The sequence below is a fragment of the Oratosquilla oratoria genome, chromosome 13 (genome assembly GCF_046742065.1).
Source record: "Oratosquilla oratoria isolate Oo_2021 chromosome 13, ASM4674206v1, whole genome shotgun sequence".
Classification (NCBI taxonomy): domain Eukaryota; kingdom Metazoa; phylum Arthropoda; class Malacostraca; order Stomatopoda; family Squillidae; genus Oratosquilla; species Oratosquilla oratoria.
In genome coordinates this window covers 20,475,613-20,496,052 of record NC_134789.1, presented here as the reverse complement: position 1 = coordinate 20,496,052, position 20,440 = coordinate 20,475,613, and the positions used below count along the sequence as shown (strand labels likewise).

The following is a 20,440-nucleotide window of genomic DNA, read 5'->3' as shown; positions in this document are numbered from 1 at the left end:
TTTTTCAACCAAATTATATGAAAATTGGTGGTGAACATCTCAGTATATATATAACATATTAAAATTTCGCAAAATTCCGATCATAATTGATGAAGTTCGTTCTCGAGCACGACGGACCTGTTAACCACTTCCATACGGTGACGCCTACGTAGGCATCATGAGGAGCAAGTGGGTTCGCGATGATGCCGATGTTGGCGTCTTGATTATATTGTAGTCGTACCTACGTAACCTCCATTCTCTCTAAACTGGGTTCATCATATTTTCTATGGTTATCAAAATTCACGGGTGAAAGAGAACGAACGATTGAGCACTGACTTTATTTTCTATAATGCGATTATTATGACGCAACATTGCACGTCTGGCAGCTAATGCTGCCAGACGTGCGATGTGCCCCGGAGTGAAGAGGTTAAAATATTCACACATAATCACTCTCTAACCTCCCTTCCTTGCATCTCAGTATCATCTGTACATAGCCATTCTCCACTCCTATCTCATCTCCTGCTTTCTCCAATGCTCAGTGCCCCTTTCACCCCATCCATCCATCTTTGGCCATCTCCTCAAGTTCACTCCATCCACCTCTGCCTTCCACTCCGCCTTTACTAATCTTTCATCACTCATTCTTTCTATGTGTCCAAACCATCCCAATACTCTTTCATCATCCCCATCTGCCAACTCATTTTCCAATCCTGCTCTCTTCACCTCATTTCTATTGGTCCCACCTTGTAACCCCAACTATATTTCTCAGACATTTCATCTCAAACACATTCAAACATTTCCTCTCTACCTCTCTTAAATTCCAAGTCTCTGCCCCATACAGTGATTTCAGCACAGTCATCTCTTCATATGATCTCTTTGCATTCATTTCCAAATGCCTATTTCTCATAACACTTTTTAATCCACCAAGGCATTTACATGCTTCTCTCAATCTACAATCTGCCTTTATGTCCACTCCTTCCTTTCCTGCCTCATGCGACCCCAAATAACTAAAGCTATCCACTTCCTCCAGCCTCTCTCTTTTTAGACTTCTACCTCACTGCCATCTGCTCCCCTTGTACATTTCATCTTCTTACTTTTACCTTTAACTTTTTCCTATTGCATACCTTCCCAAACTCCATCACTAATTTCCTTAATCCCCCCTCTGACCTCTTTTTAATCTCCCAAAGCATTTACTTGCTTCTCTCAGTCTACAATTTCCCTCAACTTCTTTTCCTGCTTCATGTGACCCCAAATACCTAAAACTATCCACTTCCTCCAGCCTCTTTCCTCCTTTCAGACTTCCAACTTGCTGCCATCCTCTCCCCTTGTACATCTCATCACTTTCTACCCATATTTACCTTGAATTTTCTTCTATTGCATACCTTTCCAAAACTTCATCACTCCCTTAATCCCCCTTTGACCCTGCCATAAGCACAATGTCATCAGCAAACAACAAATGGCTTACCTCCCATTTTTCTCCATTTTATTTAACCATTACCAATCCCCTGCCCATTACCCTTGCATTTGCCTCCTGCACCACTGTCTATGCACACATTGAAAAGACATGGCAACAAGACACATCCCTGATGCAGCCCCACCTTTACCTCAAACCACTCACTCTCTCCATTTCTAATTCTAACTCAGGATCTACCATTCTCTTAAAAACTCTTGACTGATCGTAACAGCTTTCTCCCTGATCCCATATATCTGTAAAACCTCCCACAGTGCCTTCCCATCTAACCTGTCATAAGCCTTTTATAAATCCATATAGGTCCAAAAATGCATCCTTACCTTTTGCTAAATCTTTCTTACATATCTTTCTTACTACAAAAATCTAAACCATGTAACCCCTACCTTTCCCAAACCCACACTGTTCCTCACTACTCCTTCTGTTTCTCTCCTAATCCTCTAGTTAAAACCCTCCCATAAGCCTTCCTAACTACACTCAACAAACTGATCCCACTTACATTTGTCCCCTTTTCCCTTGTAAAGTGGAACTATACAGGCATTCCTCCAGTCCTCCAGCACTCTACCCTACCTTTGACACACATTAAACAACCTCACTACCCAGTCCACTGTTACTATATCTCCCTTCTTTAAACAATCCTGCGTGACACCTATCTAACCCAGGTGCCTTACCTGCTCTCATCATTTTAATAACTACTTACACCTCATCTTTTCCTATTTCTCCTCCATTTTCCTCACCAATCATTGTCATTTTCTTAGCACCTCTCACTGCTACCACCATTCCCTATCCTCCACATTTTACTGGGAAAGGAGATGTGGGTTTTTGTAAGTGCACATGGGCCTGGTAGTGAGAAGAGTGTAGAAGAAAGGGAGGCTTTTTGGATAGACTTACATAAGTGCATACAGGGATTAGGGAGAAATGTCAATGTAGTAGTATTGGGAGACCTTAATGCTAGGGTAGGAAATGAACCAATTGATGGAGTGGTTGGGAAATGTGGAGTTCCAGGAAAGAATCTTAGTGGAGAGTTAATGTTGGAGATATGTCTAGAGAGTTGGTGGAGGAAGAGGAAAAGGACAAAAGGTAGTGAGGTGCGTAGAGTGAACTCTTTAAATGAAAAGGAAAAGGAGGAGTACAAGAAGAAGCTGAGAGAGGAGTGGGAGGGAGTGAAGGATAGAGTAGAACTAGGAGTGGAGGAGGAATGAGGATGGTTCAAGGAGGGAGTCACAGAGTGTGCAGAGATGGTGCGTGGAACAATAAGGATGGGAGGAAATAGAAGGAAGGGTAGTGAGTGGTGAGATGAGGAAACAAAGATGGTTGTAGAAGAGAAGTGAGCTTTCACAGATTGGTTACAAAATAGGACAAGGAAGTCATATGAGAGGTACAAAGAAAAGAGAAGTAAAGCACAAGGTAAAGGAGGCAAAGAGGAGAGCAGATGTGAAAAGAGGTAAAAGTATAATAGAAAATTTTGAAAGTAATAAAAAGATGTTTTGGAAAGAAATTAAGAGAGGAAGAGGAGGCAAATCAAGTAGAGAAGAAAAGGTAAAAGGTGTAGATGGAGAGATGATAATGGAAAAGAGGGCAGTAAGAGGAAGATGGACAGAGTATTTTAGGGAGTTGCTAAATGTGAAGGAGGATAGGGAGGGAAGGATAGTTGCAGTGGGAAGTGCTAAGAAAATGACCATGATGAGTGAGGAAAATAGAGGAGAAATGAGGAAGGATGAAATGAAGGCAGTTGTTAAGATGATGAGAGTAGGTAAGGCACCTGGTCTGGATGGTTGCCTTGCAGAATGTCTAAAAAGAGAGAGAGAAAAAAAAAGAGGTACAGTGATGGTGGACTGGCTGGTGAGGTTATTTAACCCCTTCCATACAGTGACGCCTATGTAGGCATCATGGGGAGCCAGTGGGTACACGAGGATGCCGATGTCTTGATTATATTTATTGTAGTCATACCTGTGTGACCCCCATACTCTGTAAACTGGCTTCTTCATATTTTCTATGGTTATCAAAATTCACGGGTGAAAGAGAACGAGCGATAGAGCAGTGGCTTTATTTTTTATAATGCGAGTATTATGACGTGCGATGTGGCCCATATTGAAATGGGTTAATGTTTCTTAGAGAGAGGGTAGAGTGTCGGAGGACTGGAGGAGTGCCTGTATAGTTCCACTCTACAAGGGAGAAGGGGACAAGTGTGAGTGTAGTAGTTTCAGAGGGATTAGCTTGTTAAGTGTAGTTGGGAAGGCTTATGGGAAAATCTTGATTGAGAGGATTAGAGGAACAGAAGGAGTAATTGGTGAGGAACAGTGTGGATTTAGGACAGGTAGAGATTGCGTAGACCAGATTTTTTTGGTAAGACATATATGTGAAAAAGCTATAGGAAAAGGTAATGATGTTTTTTGGGCTTTTATGGATTTGGAAAAGTCTTATAACAGGGTAGACAGAAAGGCACTGTGGGAGGTTTTGCAGATATATGGGATAGGAGGAAAGCTTCTAGGAGCTGTCAAGAGTTTTTACGAGAGTAGTAAAGCATGTGTCAGGGTTAGAAATGGAGAGAGTGAGTGATTTGAGGTTAAGGTGGGACTTCATAAGGGATGTGTTATGTCACCCTGGCAGTTCAACTTATATATGGATTGGGTGGTGCAAGAGGTAAATGAAGGGTGGTGAGTCAGGTATTGGAGATGGTTAAAGAAAATGGAGAAAAGTTGGTGAGCCAGCTGTTGTTTGCTGACGACACTGCTTGTAGCAGGATCAGAGGAGGGGAAGCTAGTGACAGAGTTTGGGAGAGTGTGTGAAAGAAGAAAGTTGAAGATAAATGTGGGTAAATGTAAGGTGATGAGGTGTACAAAGGGTGAAAGTGGCAGCAGACTGGAAGTAAGCATTAACCCCTTCACTCTGGGCCTAAATCTCGCGGGCAGCATTAGCTGTCAGACGTGCGATGTTGCGTCATAATACTCGCATTATAAAAAATAAAGTTACCGCTGTATTGCTCGTTCTCTTTCACCCATGAATTTTGATAACCATAGAAAATATGAAGCCAGTTTACGGAGTATGGGGGTCACGCAGGTACAACTACAATATATATAATCAAGACGTCGACACAGGTATCCTCGTGTACCCAATTGCACCTCGTGATGCCTACGTAGACGTCATCGTACTGAAGTGGTTAAGGGAAAGTGACTGGAGGAAGTGGATAGTTTTAGATACTTAGGTTCGAATGTGGCAGGAAAGGGAGGAGTGGAGGTAGAATGTAGATTGAGAGAAACGAGTAAATGCTTTGGTGGATTAAAAAGTGTAATGAGAAATAGACATTTGGGAAAGGATGCTAAGAGGAGTTTGGGGTAGAAAATGGAACATAAGAGAGGAAGAGAGAAGGAGTTTGAATGTGTTTGAGATGAGGTGTCTGAGAAATATGATAGGGGTTACTAGGCTAGATAGAGTGAGAAATGAGGAGGTGAGGAGGAGAACGGGGGTGGTAAGGGAGTTGAGAGATAGGGTGGATGAAAGAGTATTGGGATGGTTTGGACACATGGAAAGGATGAATGAAGAAAGACTAGAAAAAGAGGTATGGAAGGCAGACGTGGAGGGAGTGAACATGACGGGGTGACCTAGGATGAGATGGATAGATGGGGTGAAAGGGGCTTTGGAGAAGAGGGGAATGTCTGTTGAGGAAGGACGGGAGAGGACAGAAGACTGAAAATCGAAGAGAAAGAGGAGATATTATTATTATTATTATTATTATTATTATTATAGGTTTATTCAACAATATTAAATACAATTAGACATACATATATACATTTTTTTTTTTTTTTTTTTTTTACAAAATTGGTAGTTGAAAAGGGAGAGCGAGAAGCAAAGCTTATGGGGAGTTGCTCTCCCTTAAGGAAAAAAAAAAAAAATTTTATTTATTTATTTTTGTTACATGTCAGTATGGTACATACACATCTACACACATATATACACACATACATGCATACACATATATACACACACACAATGACATGCGTCACGACGTCCGCTAACTCCGACCTCACGTAGAAATCGGGGGCACGAGCGAGCATCGCAACTTGTGGGGGTGAGGTGAGAGGTCAGGTCGATTGTTGACGGGACGATAATTGCTTAATGCGCAGATCTGGGTCACCGTGACCTGCTGTAATAGAAAAAAAAGAGCGGCAGACTTGGGCAGTGCATGACAGTTTCTCCATGAATACAATATGATTACAATATTTGGGTTACTTAAAGGATTGCATTGACAGAAGAGATGTTCTTATTAAAGATGGGAGGGCTTTAAGAGGTCATGGGAGCAAATTAAGAAAGACTACATGTCTCAAGGATGTGAAGAAATAGTTTTCCATATAGATGCATAAATAAGTGTAATGGCTTAGAAGGTGATATAGCCCAAAGTCAAACTACATGAGTTCAAATCTAGATATAATTGGAAAACTAGGATAAAAATTAAGTTGGAACTGTGCATGAATTTGAGGATAGGTATGATAAAAATTAGAGAATAGGTGTGACCCAATGAGTGTTGCTCCTTTTCTGTATGCTGTAATTAGGTAAATACAAGGGGACATGAAAAGAAACTCAAAAAGGATAGTTACAGGAAAGATCTGGGGAAAAAAAAAGTTTTCCACACACAGTGGTGGATGTTTGGAACAAATTGGATGAAGGAATAGTGTGTGCAAACACCATACAAGAATTTAAGAACAAACTAGTTGTTGTGAGATACAAAGATGGATCACTACAAGCATAGCTCCCCTTCCCATATAATACAACTAGATAAATACACATGACCTTCTTTGCAGATGATGCAAAATTGTTAAAGAAGTGAGTACTGAAATGGACTGTGAGGTCTGAGAGATCTGAACATGGTCTGGGAATGGAGTCAGAAGTGGGAGGTGGACTTCAACATTAAGAAATGTAGCATAATGGAATTTGGAAAAAGTAAAAGATATGCAAGACAATATAAAATTGGTGAAAAGGAAGTAACAAAAATGGGATCTGAAAAAGATCTGGGGGTGATCATCACAAAAGATATGTTCCCTGACAAACACACAAATAAAATTGTCAGCGAAACCTATAACTTGCTAAGATCAATAAAACTGGTTTTTACTTACTTGGATGAAGAAATGGTAAAGAAAATATTAGTCACTCTGATAAGGCATAAATTGGAGATTGCAGCGACACTATGGTCACCTAGTACTAAAAAGAATATAAGGAAATTTGAGAGAATCCAGAGAGCAACTACAAAGATGGCTCCAACACTATCAGAAATGTCATATGAAGGCAGATTGTCAAAACTAGAACTACCTACTCTGGAATAAAGAAGAGAAAGAGGTGACTTGTTGACCATCTACAGAATTATGAGAGGTGTTGAAGTCCTTGATAGAAATAACTTACTAAATTGGGGTAAGAGAAACACAAGAGGACATGGAAAGAAACTCAAAAAGGACAGTTATAGAAGAGACCTAAAAAAAAGAAAAAAAAAAAAAAAAAAAAAAAAGCTTTCCTCACAGAGTGGTGGATGTATGGAACGTACCAGACAAAACAAGTGTGTGCAAAAACAATACAAGAATTTAAGAGGAAATTAGATATGGCAAGATATAGAGATGGGACACCATGAGCGTAGCTCCCCTTCCTGTAAGATACATACATACATATACCAAGGCTTTTCCCTCTTACCAGGGAGGTAGCCAAAAAGAACAAGGCATAAAATCATTCCCACCCATTCCATCCCCAAAAACACTCCACACCCCTCCACCCTCCCTCCCATCTTAGCACCTCCTAGATGACGGGTCATCCCTGCACCCTGTCCACTGCCCTGGGTCAGAAGCAGTGTCGCAGGACACAGCACATCCACAGCAAGACCGCTTCATTAAATCGGCAACCCCCCTCTCCGTCCCCCCATATAAAGGAGAGGACGGGGAGAAATCCCTTCGGGCTGCGTCAAGATACAACTAGGTAAATATACACATGTTGATCGTCAGCCTGTCAACACATCAACAAGTGGTGCTCCTGGGGACTACATTAAAAACGAGACCACTCATCAGTGCTACAATATCAGGATACCTAGATTGTGTTGAATGGGAAGAGGGAGGACTTGTGGGTGCCCAAGATAAGTTAATACAGTGAAAATATTGAGCTTTGAAAGAGAACAAAATGAAAGCAGGCTAGATGAGACCCCTGGTGGCAGAGCAGCGAAACAAAATGTAAACATGAGCTTAAAGACTCCATTAGGCCTGAGGAAATTATTAGAAAACTACAAAGAAAGGCCATTTTCTGGATTTAGACAAGATGTAACTTGAGAAGAATTATACGCATGGAGAAGGAAATGAGAGTTTTGAAAGATTTAGTTTCCGGGGGTCTTTGAAAAATAAGACATATTTTACAAAGAGATTAGTGACTTAAGGAAAGCAAATGCTGAAACAAATTGGGAAGTAGTACCCTAAAAAAAAAAAAAAAAAAAAATTGGTTGAGGTAAAATGAGAAATTGAAAAGCAAAGGTACTGTAAATAGTACAACCATAATTAGAAAACTACAAAGGCCATTTTCTGGGTTTAGACAAGAAAGAGGTAACTGGAGAAGAATTATAGACATGGAGAAGGTAATGAAAGATTTGAAAGATTTAGTTTCATGAGTCATTGCACAACAAGATCTATTTTACAAAGAGATTAGTGAATAGAAAGCAAATGCTGAAACAAATTGGGAAGTAGTACCCTAAAAAAAAAAAAAAAAAAAATTGGTTGAGGTAAAATGTGAAAATGAGAAATTGATATGTAAAGATACCACAAACAGTACGACCATAAAGGAATTGAATGAAGGCAATGAAAAAAAATTGGAGGAAGTATGAGGAAAAGATATACCAACTCAGGAAGGAATGGAAAAATTATCATGAGAGGGATAAGGTAACTTTTAAGGAAATTGTTCAGCAACAAATGCAGGAGAACGCTAAGGAAACAGTCATAGAAGCATATAGTAGTATTTGGTCTAAAAGAAAAAACAGGTTTGTGAGAGACAAAGAAGAAAAATTAACATTAGATGTTTTGAGAGTACAAGATGAAGAAGAATTAGAAAAGGAAATAGAGGAAGTGGATAGAATGGGAAATTATGTAGAAGGAAATCGACCCCTGAAGATCAAATTAAGGGCACAAAGGGCAGTGGAAGAGATATTGGCCACAGGAAAGCTAGTAAATACTGAGCACTATAAAGATGTATGGATAAAAAGAGATATGAACCTTGAGGAAAGAGAAAAAGAGAAAACATTAAGAAGCAAAGCTAAAGAAAAAAAAAATGGAGATGAAGAAAAAGTTCTTTTGGAGTGTTAGACATGAGACTGAGAAAATTGTACCTTCAAGTAAAGGAAACAAAAGAAAAAAAGAATAAGATAGAGAATGCAGAAAATTAAAAGTGGCTTATACTAATATAAACTGATTAATTTTAGGATTAAATGAGATTAATAATTACTTGTCAGAAGCAACACCAGATGTAATGGGAATTGTAGAGACAAAATTAAGGGGTCCACTATCACCAGTGTTGGAAATGGATTATATAATCACTGGCTTAGAAATAGGAAAAACAGGGTGGACTCAAGTTCTTGGCTAAGAAAAATTTAAATGTGATGAAAGTTACAAATGGAAGGAACAGTGTGGATATGATCATGATAAGAGTTGAAGATGACATGAAACAGAGTGTGGCAATTCATGTGCCCCAGAAAATGGGTTCTTGGAGAGAGAGCGATTACTCTAAAATGTTAGTAAATACAAAGATTTCATGAAATGGGGTGCTGAAAGATGGAGGAAATGTGGTAATTATGGGAGATTTTAACTGTAAAGAAATCTGCTGGGAGATTGACAGTGAAAGGTGGAGAGGAATTATGGGGAAATGTATTACTTGACATGACTATGGAATATACAACAACACAATGGGTAAAGGAAAATATGAGATATAGAAATAATGAAGAACCATCGAGGCTAGATCAGAACCTGAAATTGTGGATAAAATTTAATACAAGACACCAATTGGGAAGATTGACCACATATTATTTGAGCTAGAACTAGAGAAAATATACATGGAGAGAAATGAGAAATACAGAAAAGAGAGACTGTATAGTAAAATGGACTTTGGGAAACAAGAAATTTTTTCAAGAAGCAAGTTGGAAAAAATTCTACAATGAAGAGACACAAGTGGAAGAAAAATGGAAGATTCTGATGAAAATCTATAATGAAGGGGTGGATAAATAGGTACATACATACATATACCAAGGCTTTTTCCCCCTTCCAAGGGAGGTAGCCAAAAAGGGAAAGGCATAAAAACACTCCCACCCATTTCATCCCTAAATACACTCCACACCCCTCCCACCCTCCCTCTCATCTGAGCACCTCCTGGATGACGGGTCATCCCTGCACCCTGCCCACCGCCCTGGGTCAGAAGCAGTGTCGCAAGACACAGCACATCCACAGCAAGGCCGCTTCATTTAATCGGCGACCCCCCTTGCATATAAGGAGAGGACGGGGAGAAATCCCTTCGGGCTGCGTCAAAATTTACTCACACATACTACCCCACCCCGCCCATTCCTCCTCATGCAATCACAACATCATCCATATACAACCATTCTCCACTCACCTCTGTCTTCCGTCCTCTCCCTTCCTTCCTCAACAGACATTCCCCTCTTCCCCAAAGCCCCCTTCACCCCATCCATCCACCTCATCCTAGGACGTCCCCTCATGTTCACTCCCTCCACATCTGCCTTCCATACCTCTTTTACTAGTCTTTCTTCACTCATTCTTTCCATGTGTCCAAACCATCCCAATATTCTTTCATCAACCCTATCTCCCAAATCCTTTTTCACCCCTGTTCTCCTCCTCACCTCCTCATTTCTCACTCTATCCAGCCTAGTAATCCCCACCATACTTCTCAGACACCTCATCTCAAACACATTCAAACTCCTTCTCTCTTCTTCTCTTATGTTCCACGTTTCTGCCCCATACAGTGCTGTTGGCACAATCACTCCTTCATACAGTCTCCTCTTCGCATCCATTCCCAAATGTCTATTCCTCATTACACTCTTTAATCCACCAAGGCATTTACTCGCTTCTCTCAATCTACATTCTACCTCCACCTTCACTCCACCTTTTCCTGCCACATTTGCACCCAAGTATCTAAAACTATCCACTTCCTCCAGTCGCTCTCCCTTAATGTTCACTTCCAGTCTACTGCCACTTTCACCCCTTGTACATCTCATCACCTTACTTTTACCCACATTTATCTTCAGCTTTCTTCTATCACATACTCTCCCAAACTCTGCCACCAGCTTCCTCAATCCCTCCTCTGACCCTGCCACAAGCGCAGTGTCGTCCGCAAACAACAGCTGGCTCACCTCCCACTTTTCTCCATTTTCTTTAACCATCTCCAATCCCTGACCCACTACCCTTACATTCACCTCTCGCACCACCCCATCCATGTATAAGTTGAACAGCCAGGGCGACATAACGCATCCTTGACGAAGTCCCACCTTTACTTCAAACCACTCACTCTCTCCATTTCTAATCCTGACACAAGCTCTACTACTCTCATAAAAACTCTTGACAGCTCCCAAAAGCTTTCCTCCTATCCCATAAATCTGCATAACCTCCCACAGTGCCTTTCTGTCTACCCTATCATAAGCCTTTTCCAGATCCATAAAAGCCCAAAAAACATCCTTCCCCTTTCCTATAGCTTTCTCACATATCTGTCTTCCCACAAAGATCTGATCTACACAATCTCTACCTGTCCTAAAACCACACTGTTCCTCACCAATTACTCCTTCTGTTCCTCTCCTAATCCTCTCAATTAAGATCCTCCCATAAGCCTTCCCTACTACACTTAACAGGCTAATCCCTCTGAAACTACTACATTCACACTTGTCCCCTTTTCCCTTGTAAAGAGGAACTATACAAGCACTTCTCCAGTCCTCCGGTACTCTACCCTCTCTCCAGCAAACATTAAATAACCTCACCAACCAGTCCACCATCACTGAACCTCCCTTTTTCAGACATTCTGCATGGCATCCATCCAGACCAGGTGCCTTACCTGCTTTCATCATCTTAACAACTGCCTTCACCTCATCCTTCCCTATTTCTCCTCCATTCTCCTCACTCATCACTCTCATTTTCTTTGCATTTCCCACTGCAGCAATCTTTCCTTCCCTATCCTCCTTCACATTTAGCAACTCCCTAAAATATTCTGCCCATCTTCCCCTTACTGCCATCTCTTCCATTATCATCTCTCCATCTGTACCTTTTACCTTTTCTTCCCTACTTGATTCGCCTCCTCTTCCTCTCTTAATTTCTTTCCAAAACATCTTTTTATTACTTTCAAAATTTTCTGTCATACTCCTACCCCATTTCACATCTGCTCTCCTCTTTGCCTCCTTTACCTTTTGCTTTACTTCTCTTTTCTTTTCTTTGTACGTCTCGTATGACTCCCCCGTCCTCTTTTGTAACCAATCTGTGAATGCTCGCTTCTTCTCTTCTACAACCTTCTTTGTTTCCTCATCCCACCATTCACTACCCTTTCTTCTATTTCCCCCTGTCCTTCTTGTTCCACACACCATCCTTGCACACTTTAAGACTCCCTCCTTGAACCATCCCCATTCCTCCTCCACACCCATCTCTGCTCCATCCTTTACTCCCTCCCACTCCTCCTTCAGCTTCTTTTCGTACTCCTTCTCCTTTTCCTTTTCATTCAAGGAGTTCACTCTAAGAACCTCCCTACCTTTTGTCCCTTTCCTCTTTCTCCATCTATCCTCCACTCTCAGCTTACCTTCCACCAAAAAATGATCTGATTTTCCCCCACCCTCTCCCCTTAGCACATGTACATCCTTAACTCTTCCTATCATAATCCTATTTACCACTACATAATCCATTAGCGCTCTATCTACCACCCTTCCCTCCACCACCCTCTCCCATGTGTACTTATGCTTGACTTTCTTCCGAAACACTGTATTTGCTATCATCAACTCTCTTTCTAGACACATTTCCACCATCAACTCTCCACTACGATTCTTTCCTGGAACTCCACACTTCCCAACCACTCCATCGATTGGACCATTTCCCACCCTAGCATTAAGGTCTCCCAGTACTATTACATTGACATTTCTTCCTAAACCCTCTATGTACTCATTTAAATCTATCCAAAAGTCCTCCCTTTCTTCCACGCTCTTCTCACTGCCAGGTCCATATGCACTTACAAAGACCCACATCTCCTTTCCCAGTTTCACCTTCATCCACATTATCCTTGAGGAAACCTCCTTCCACTCCACTACCTGTTTACCTATCTCCTCACTTACTAGAATAGCCACCCCTTCCCTCCCTCGCCCTCTCTTCACTCCTGATAACCTCCCATTTACACTCCCAAACTTACACTCACCCTTCCCTTTCAACTTAGTTTCACTCAAAGACAACACATCCATCTTTCTTCTCACAAACATACTACCTATCTCTTCCCTTTTACTCTCATCTGTACCACATCCACGCACATTAAAAGACCCAAACCTTAGGGTGCTGGCCCGAGGCCCTCCAGCACCCCTTATGCCTTCACTTTTCTTTTTAGGTTATATGCCCCGTGGGGCTACAGGGAGAAGGATGCCTAGTCCCTCTCCCCGTCCCTTTCTTCTCGCCTCTTACGATCCAAGTGGGATACTTGGTGGCAGTATTCTTTTCCCACACCACAGGGAATTCCCCCATCACAGAAAGAGAATACTCAGAGAAATGGTACAGGACAGCAACAAGGGGTTGGGGGACAGCATAACGGAGGGACAGTCGTAGTATAAAAGTGTCATCATTTCTCTATGAACAGAATTTCTTCTATCATAGACAAAATGATGTGTGGCTCTGGTCCGTAGGGGCGCCCCATATAGACCCTAAAGTATCGACTGCATGCTACTTTGCCACAATAACAAGCAGCCAATACCCCAGACAAAAACAGGAAAAGGTGTATATTAAGTGCTGGTTTAACAGAAGGTGCAGTGAGGAAAAAAAAAAGATGTAGCTTGGAAAACATGGAAAAAAGAGAAAAATCCTAGAAAATGGCAAATACAGGGGGTCACCGCAATTCGACAGGGATGGGGCGGTCTATCATCGGTTGAACCTGGGTTTTGTCGAATCATGATGCAGTTTTTCCCATAGAAATACATTGTAATTAGGGGGGATAGGGACCGACCTCCAGCCTAGACCCTCCCAAAATATCACTATGACCTCTAAAAAACACTGACTTAGACTAAATCAGTAATATTATTAAAGGCTTCATTTATATCTAATTTTAATTATTAAACACATTAAGCTGCTGTATAGTACATTTTTGGAAATAAAAACACTTGCAATAAAAAGCTAACTTTTATTTAAAGATAAACCCATCTCCCACACACACATAGTACAAACACTCAGCAGAATATATGAAAAGAGCATTTTACTGGACTTACAAACCTAGCTCCTCCACCTCCTCCCCCTTAAATCCCCTGAAGCGTGTCATTGGTGAACTCCGCCTTGGTGATGGTGGTGTGGCCTCAGTGGTTGGCTGTGCTGCCTCCTTGGTTGGTGGTGGTGGTGTGGCCTATGTGGTTGGTGACACAATGACAAGACACGCTCCTGCACGAGCCCCATGCTGATTGGCATCTTGCGTTGTGTCCTGTCATCTATCCACTTGATCAACATGTCCTCCATCATGTCGAGACGGGAGTCCCTTGAGCCACGGAGAACAAGGGAAGTCATGGAAGATGTTGATGCAGCGGCTTGGCAGTATTTGTCCCTGTTCTTCCAAATCGTTGATGCTGTTGATCTCGGGACACCCATTTCCGCTGCAACGGCAGAATGAGCCATACCTGCCTCACACTTTCTTATAAGCTCAAGCTTATCTTTGAAAGGCAGGAAAATGTGTTTCTTAGGGGTGGGGCCGGAGGTGGATTTGCGCAACATGGTGGAGGTGGAACAGCGGAGCACGGCTTGCCACGACGATGGGTGGGGCGAGAGTGAGACAGAGTGGCACATCGGGAGTGGCGGCAAATTCAACCGGGTGGGTGGCGCACAAGATTTGAATGTCGAATTATCGAGTCTGGCTGTCAAACTTTGAAGGTTGGGTATAAATTAGCTACTGTCGAATTTGCGATAATTTGAATTGTGAATGGTCGAATTGCGGTGACCCCCTGTACTATAGCCAAAATTTGTGAAAAAGTTATCAAAAATAGATGGACAAAACATCTGGAGGAGAACAACATACTAAACCTGAGACAGTTTGGATTCAGACAGGGAAGATCATGTGCCACAAATCTGATCAATGAAAGAAATGAATATATTAAAATATGTAGGGAAGACCAAAGAAATTATGAAAAAGACATAACAGAAAAATGTAAGGATCAACCAAAACTATTCTATAGATATGTGAACAGCAAATTGAAAAACAAGCAAGAAATAGAGAAACTATGCCAAGGGAACACAGAATACACAGAAGATATAGAAATGGCTGAGGTCATGAGTAAACATTTCAAGTCGATTTTCACTAGAGAAAATGTATGGCACTGAGATGAAGGGCGAGAGGTGAGATCACTTCTATGGGGGAAATAATAGCAACACAAGCAGAAATAATGGACCAAATAACAAGCTTTGATGTCAGGAAATCGCACGCCCAGGATGGAATTGCAAACTGGATACTAAAGGAGTGTAAAGAAAATTTGGTAGACAAAATATATAATAAGATGCTCACTTAAAGAAGGAAAAATACCAGAAGACTGGAAAAAGGCCAACATCATACCAGCATGTAAAGGAGGAAACAAAGAAGACCCAACAAATTACAGACCAGTTTTCCTTATAAGTATCATAGTCAAAATATGTAAAAAAGTTATCAAAAATAGATGGACAAAACATCTGGAGGAGAAAAACATACTAATGCTGAGACAGTTTGGATTCAGACAGGGAAGATCATGTGCCACAAATCTGATCTGTTTTTACTCAAGACTATTAGATATAATACAGGAAAGGGGCAGATGGGCTGATTGTGCTTTCCTAGACCTACAAAAAGCTTTTGCTAAAGTGCCACATAGAAAACTGAAAACCATAGAAGGGGTACAAGGTAAACTACTGGAATGGATGGAGGATTTCTTGCATGGAAGAAAAATAATAGAGCTCAAAGATGAGGGAAGAGGTAATTAGTGGAGTTCCACAGGGATCGGTACTGGCTCCAATAATGTTTGGTATTTATGTGAATGACATGGATGAGGGTGTGGACAGTTACATGAGCTTCTTTGCTTATGGCGAAAAGATGTTGAAAAAAGTGAGCACTAAAATAGACTGTGATTTGCTACAGAGAATTCTGAACAAATTTTGGGAATAGAGTCAGAAATGGGAAGTGAACTTCAATATTAAGAAATGTAATATAGTGGAGTTTGGAAAAAGTAAAAACAGGATATCAGGACAATATAAAATTGGTGAAAAGGAAGTAAAGAAAGTGGGATTTGAAAAGACCTGGGAGTAAACAGATAAACAAAATTGTCGGAGAAACCTATAACTTGCTAAGATCAATAAAGGTGACATTTACTTACTTGGATGAAGAAATGAAGAAAATACTAATCACACTGATACGGCCAAGACTGGTATGCAGTGACACTATGGTCACCCAGTACTAAAAAGAATACTAGGAAAGTTGAAAGAATCCAAAGAGCAACTATGAAGATGGCCCCCACACTTTCAGAACTGTCATACAAAGAGAGATTGTCAAAACTAGAGTTACTGACCCTGGAACAAAGAGGAGACTTGTTGACTATAGAATCATGAGAGGTATGGAAATCCTTGATAGAGAAGACTTACTAAATTGGGATACGAAAAATACAAAGGGACATGGAAAGCTAAAAAAGGACAGTTATAGAAGAGACCTGAAAAAGAACAGCTTTCCTCACAGATGTAGTGGATGTATGAAACAAACTGGATGAAAAGATAGTGTGTACAAAAACCATACATGAATTTAACCCCTTCCATACGGTGCCGCACACGTAGGCGTCATGGGGAGCGAGTGTATTCGCGAGGCTGCCATATCGGCGTCTTGATTATATTTATTGTAGTCGCCCCTCCATAATGACATTCTTTCTAATTCTTTTGTAATCGCATTTTCTATGGTTATCAAAATTCACGGGTGAAGAGAGAACGATCGATATAAGCGGTGACTATATTTTATGATGCGAGTATTATTACGACACGTCGTACGGCTGGCATTGGCTGCTGCCACCGAGATCCAAGTCCATGACGCCTACGTGTGCGGCACCGTATGGAAGGGGTTAAGAACAATTTAGACACTGCAAGATAGAAAGATGGGACACCACAAGTGTAGCTCCCCTTCCAGTAAGATACAACTAGGTAAATACACACAGTTCCTTGCCCACCAGAGCTGGAATGCTGGCTTACAGTGCAGTGATGCCGATTTTTTTTTATTTTTTATTTTTTTCCAGTCCTTGGCCAGACTCAAACTTGATTGCTGAATCAGTGGCTGAGAGCAGTACCACTGCACTGTCAAGCTGTGTATTTACCTAATGTATAAGGAAAGGAGCTTTTGATAAAGTCCCACTCAAAAAATATTAAGAAAACTGGAAACCATAGGAGGGATACAAGGTAAACAATTGAAATGGATGGAGGCCTTTTTGCATGGAAGAAAAATGAGGGTGGTGCTCAGAGGTAAAACTTCTACTTGGGGAGAGGTAATTAGTGGAGCCCACAAGGATCAGTGTTGGCTCCAATAATGTTTGCCATCTATGTGAATGACATGGACGAGGGAGTGGAATGTTACATGAGCGTCTTTGCAGATGATGCAAAATTGTTGAAGAAAGTGAGTACTGAAATGGACTGTGACTCACTACAGAGAGATCTGAACAGGGTTTGGGAATGGAGTCAGAAGTGGAAAGTACATACATATAACAAAGGCTCTTTCCCCCTTACAAGGGAGGTAGCAAAAAAAACAAAGGCATAGAAACCACTCCCAACCATTCCATCCCCTACATACTTCACTCCCCTCTACCCTCTTCCCTCCCTCTTATCTTGGCACCTCCTGGATGACTGGTCATCCCTATGTCATGTCCACTGCCCTGGGTTAGAAGCAGCACATCCACAGCAAGGCCGCTTCATTAAATTGGTTGCCTCCCCTCTGTCCCCTCATGCAGAAAAGGAGATGGGGAGAAGTCACTTCAGGCTGCATCAACTTATTCCTCATATATACTCCCTCACCCCCCATCCTCCACCCATTCCCCTTCATGCATCACAGCATCATCCATACACAACCATTCTCCATTCACCCCTATCTTCTGTCCTCTCCCATCCTTCCTCAATAGTCATTCCCCTCTTTCCCAATGCTCCTTTTACCCCATTCATCCATCTCATCCTAGGTCGCCCCCTCATGTTCACTCCTTCCACCTCTGCCTTCCACACCTCTTTTACTAGTCTTTCTTCATTCTTTCCATGTGTCCTAACCATCCCAATACTCTTTCATCAACCCTATCTTCCAATTCCCTTTCCACCCCTGCTCTCCTCACCTTCTCATTTCTCACTCTATCCAGCCTAGTAACCCCTATCATACTTCTCAGGCACCTCATCTCAAACACATTCAAACTCCTCTCTTATGTTCCATGTTTCTGCCCTGTACAGTGCTGTCAGTACAATCACTCCTTCATACAATCTCCTCTTAGCATCCATTCCCAAATGTCTATTTCTCATTACACTTTTTAATCCCTCAAGGCATTTACTCACTTCTCTCAATCTACATTCTACCTCCACCTCCACTCCTCCCTTTCCTGCCACATTTGCACCCAAGTATCTAAAACTATCCACTTCCTCCAGTCTCTCCTTTAATACTCACTTCCAGTCCGCTGCTGCCACTCTCTCCCCTTGTACATCTCATCACCTCACTTTTACCCACATCTTCAACTTCCTTCTTTCGCACACCTTCCCAAACTCTGTCACTAACTTTCTCAATCTCTCCTCTGATCCTTCCACAAGCGCAATGTCGTCAGCAAACAACAACTGGCTTATCATACACTTTTCTCCATTTTCTTCAACCATCTCCAATCCTGACCCACTACCCTTGCATTTACCTTTTGCACCACCCCATCCATGTATTAATTGAACAGCCAGGGTCAACATAACACATCCCTGATGAAGTCCCACCTTTACCTCAAACCACTCACTCTCTCCATTTCTAATCCTAACACAAGCTCTACTACTCTTATAAAAACTCTTGACTGCTCTTAAAAGCTTTCCTCCCATATATCAGCAATACTTCCCACAATGCCTTCCTGTCTACCCTGTCATAAGCCTTTTCCAGATCCATAAAGGCCCAAAATATATCCTTACCTTTTCCTGTAGCTCTCACACATATCTGTCTTATCACAAAAATCTGATCCACGTAACCCCTATCTTTCCTAAACCCACACTGTTCCTCACCAATTACTCCCTTTGTTCCTCTCCTAATCCTCTCAATTAAAATCCTCCCATAAGCCTTCCCAACTACACTTAACAAATTGATCCCTCTGAAACTACTACTCACACTTATCCCCTTTTCCCTTGTAAAGTGGAAATATACAGGCACTCCTCCAATCCTCTGGCACTCTACCCTCTCTTAAACATACATACTCTGCCCACCTTCCTCTCACTGCCTTCTCTTCCAATGTCATCTCTCCATCTGCACATTTTACATTTTCTTCTCTACTTGATTCACCTCCTCTTCCTCTCTTAATTTCTTCCCAAAATTTTGTCATACTCTTATCTAATTTCACATCTGCTCTCCTTTTTGCCTCCTTTATCTTATGCTTTACTTCTCTTTACATTGTACCTCTCGTATGATTCCCTCATCCTAATTTGTAACCAATCTATAAAAGCCTGCTTCTTCTACACCCTTCTTGCTTCCTCATCCCACCACTCACCTCCCTTCCTTCCATTTCCTCCTGTCCTCCTTGTTCCACACACCATCTTTGCACACCTTATGATTCCCTCCTTGAACCATCCCCATTCCTCCACTCCTAATTCTACTCCATCCTTCTCTCCCACTCCTCTCTCAGCTTCTTCTTATACTCTTTTTACAAAGGATTACAAAGGAGGAGCATACTGACTGGAGACCTTTTGGTCCATAACTAGATCAGATGTGGGAAAAAAATTATAATGATAGATAAATAAATAAATGAAAATGATAGTAATATAAATAATAATAAATAAAATAAATGCATAGGCATAGTTGAATAATAAACAAATAGGTAAATAGTAAATAATAATAAATTGAAAGATAACTAATATATATATACCAAAGGCTTTTTCCCCCTTACAAGGGAGGTAGCCAAAAAGAAAAAGGCATAAAAACCATTCCCACCCATTCAATCCCTAATACACTCCACTCCCCTCCACCCTCCCTCTTATCTTGGCACCTCCTGGATGACGGGGCATCCCTGCATCTTGTCCACTGCCCTGGGTCAGAGGCAGTGTCGCAAGACACAGCACATCCATAGCAAGGCCGCTTCATTGAATCGGCGACCCCCCTCTCCATCCCCTCATGCAGAAAAGGAGAAGACGGGGAGAAATCCCTTTGGGCTGCGTCAAATTTTTCTCACACATACTACCTCACCCCCCCATCCCCCCACCCATTTCACCTCATGCATCACAACATCATCCATATACAACCATTCTCCATTCACCCGTCCTTCCTCAACAGACATTCCCCTCTTCCCCAAAGCCCCTTTCACCCCATCCATCCATCTCATCCTAGGTTGCCCCCTCACATTCACTCAGATAACTAAATAAATGAAAATCAAGCAAATAATGATAAAAAGACAAATAATAGCAAACAAGTAAACAAATGATATAATATAAATGGCAGTCATAACAGAAACTTGCTTAGGTGTTTATCTAAATAAATCTAAGCTTTGAACTGAACTTCATTGCACTGCCTCTGCAGGAAGTTAATTCCATTAATTAACCACACAGTTGGCGAAGTTGTTTCTACCCA

General features: G+C 41.5%; 1 protein-coding gene across 8 annotated transcripts in view; it reads left to right on the top strand.

The window, feature by feature from the left end:
• Positions 1–20,440, top strand: part of LOC143032335 (ribonuclease P protein subunit p25-like protein) — an 86,231-nt gene that overhangs the window by 63,573 nt on the left and 2,218 nt on the right. Inside the window, exon 5 of one of the 8 annotated variants that reach the window (XR_012967102.1) lies at positions 16,908–17,067. The exons of the other annotated variants lie outside the window; for them this stretch is intronic. The gene's annotated coding sequence lies outside the window, so the exon portion shown is untranslated. The remainder of the gene's footprint in view (positions 1–16,907; positions 17,068–20,440) is intronic. 8 annotated transcript variants of the gene reach the window in all.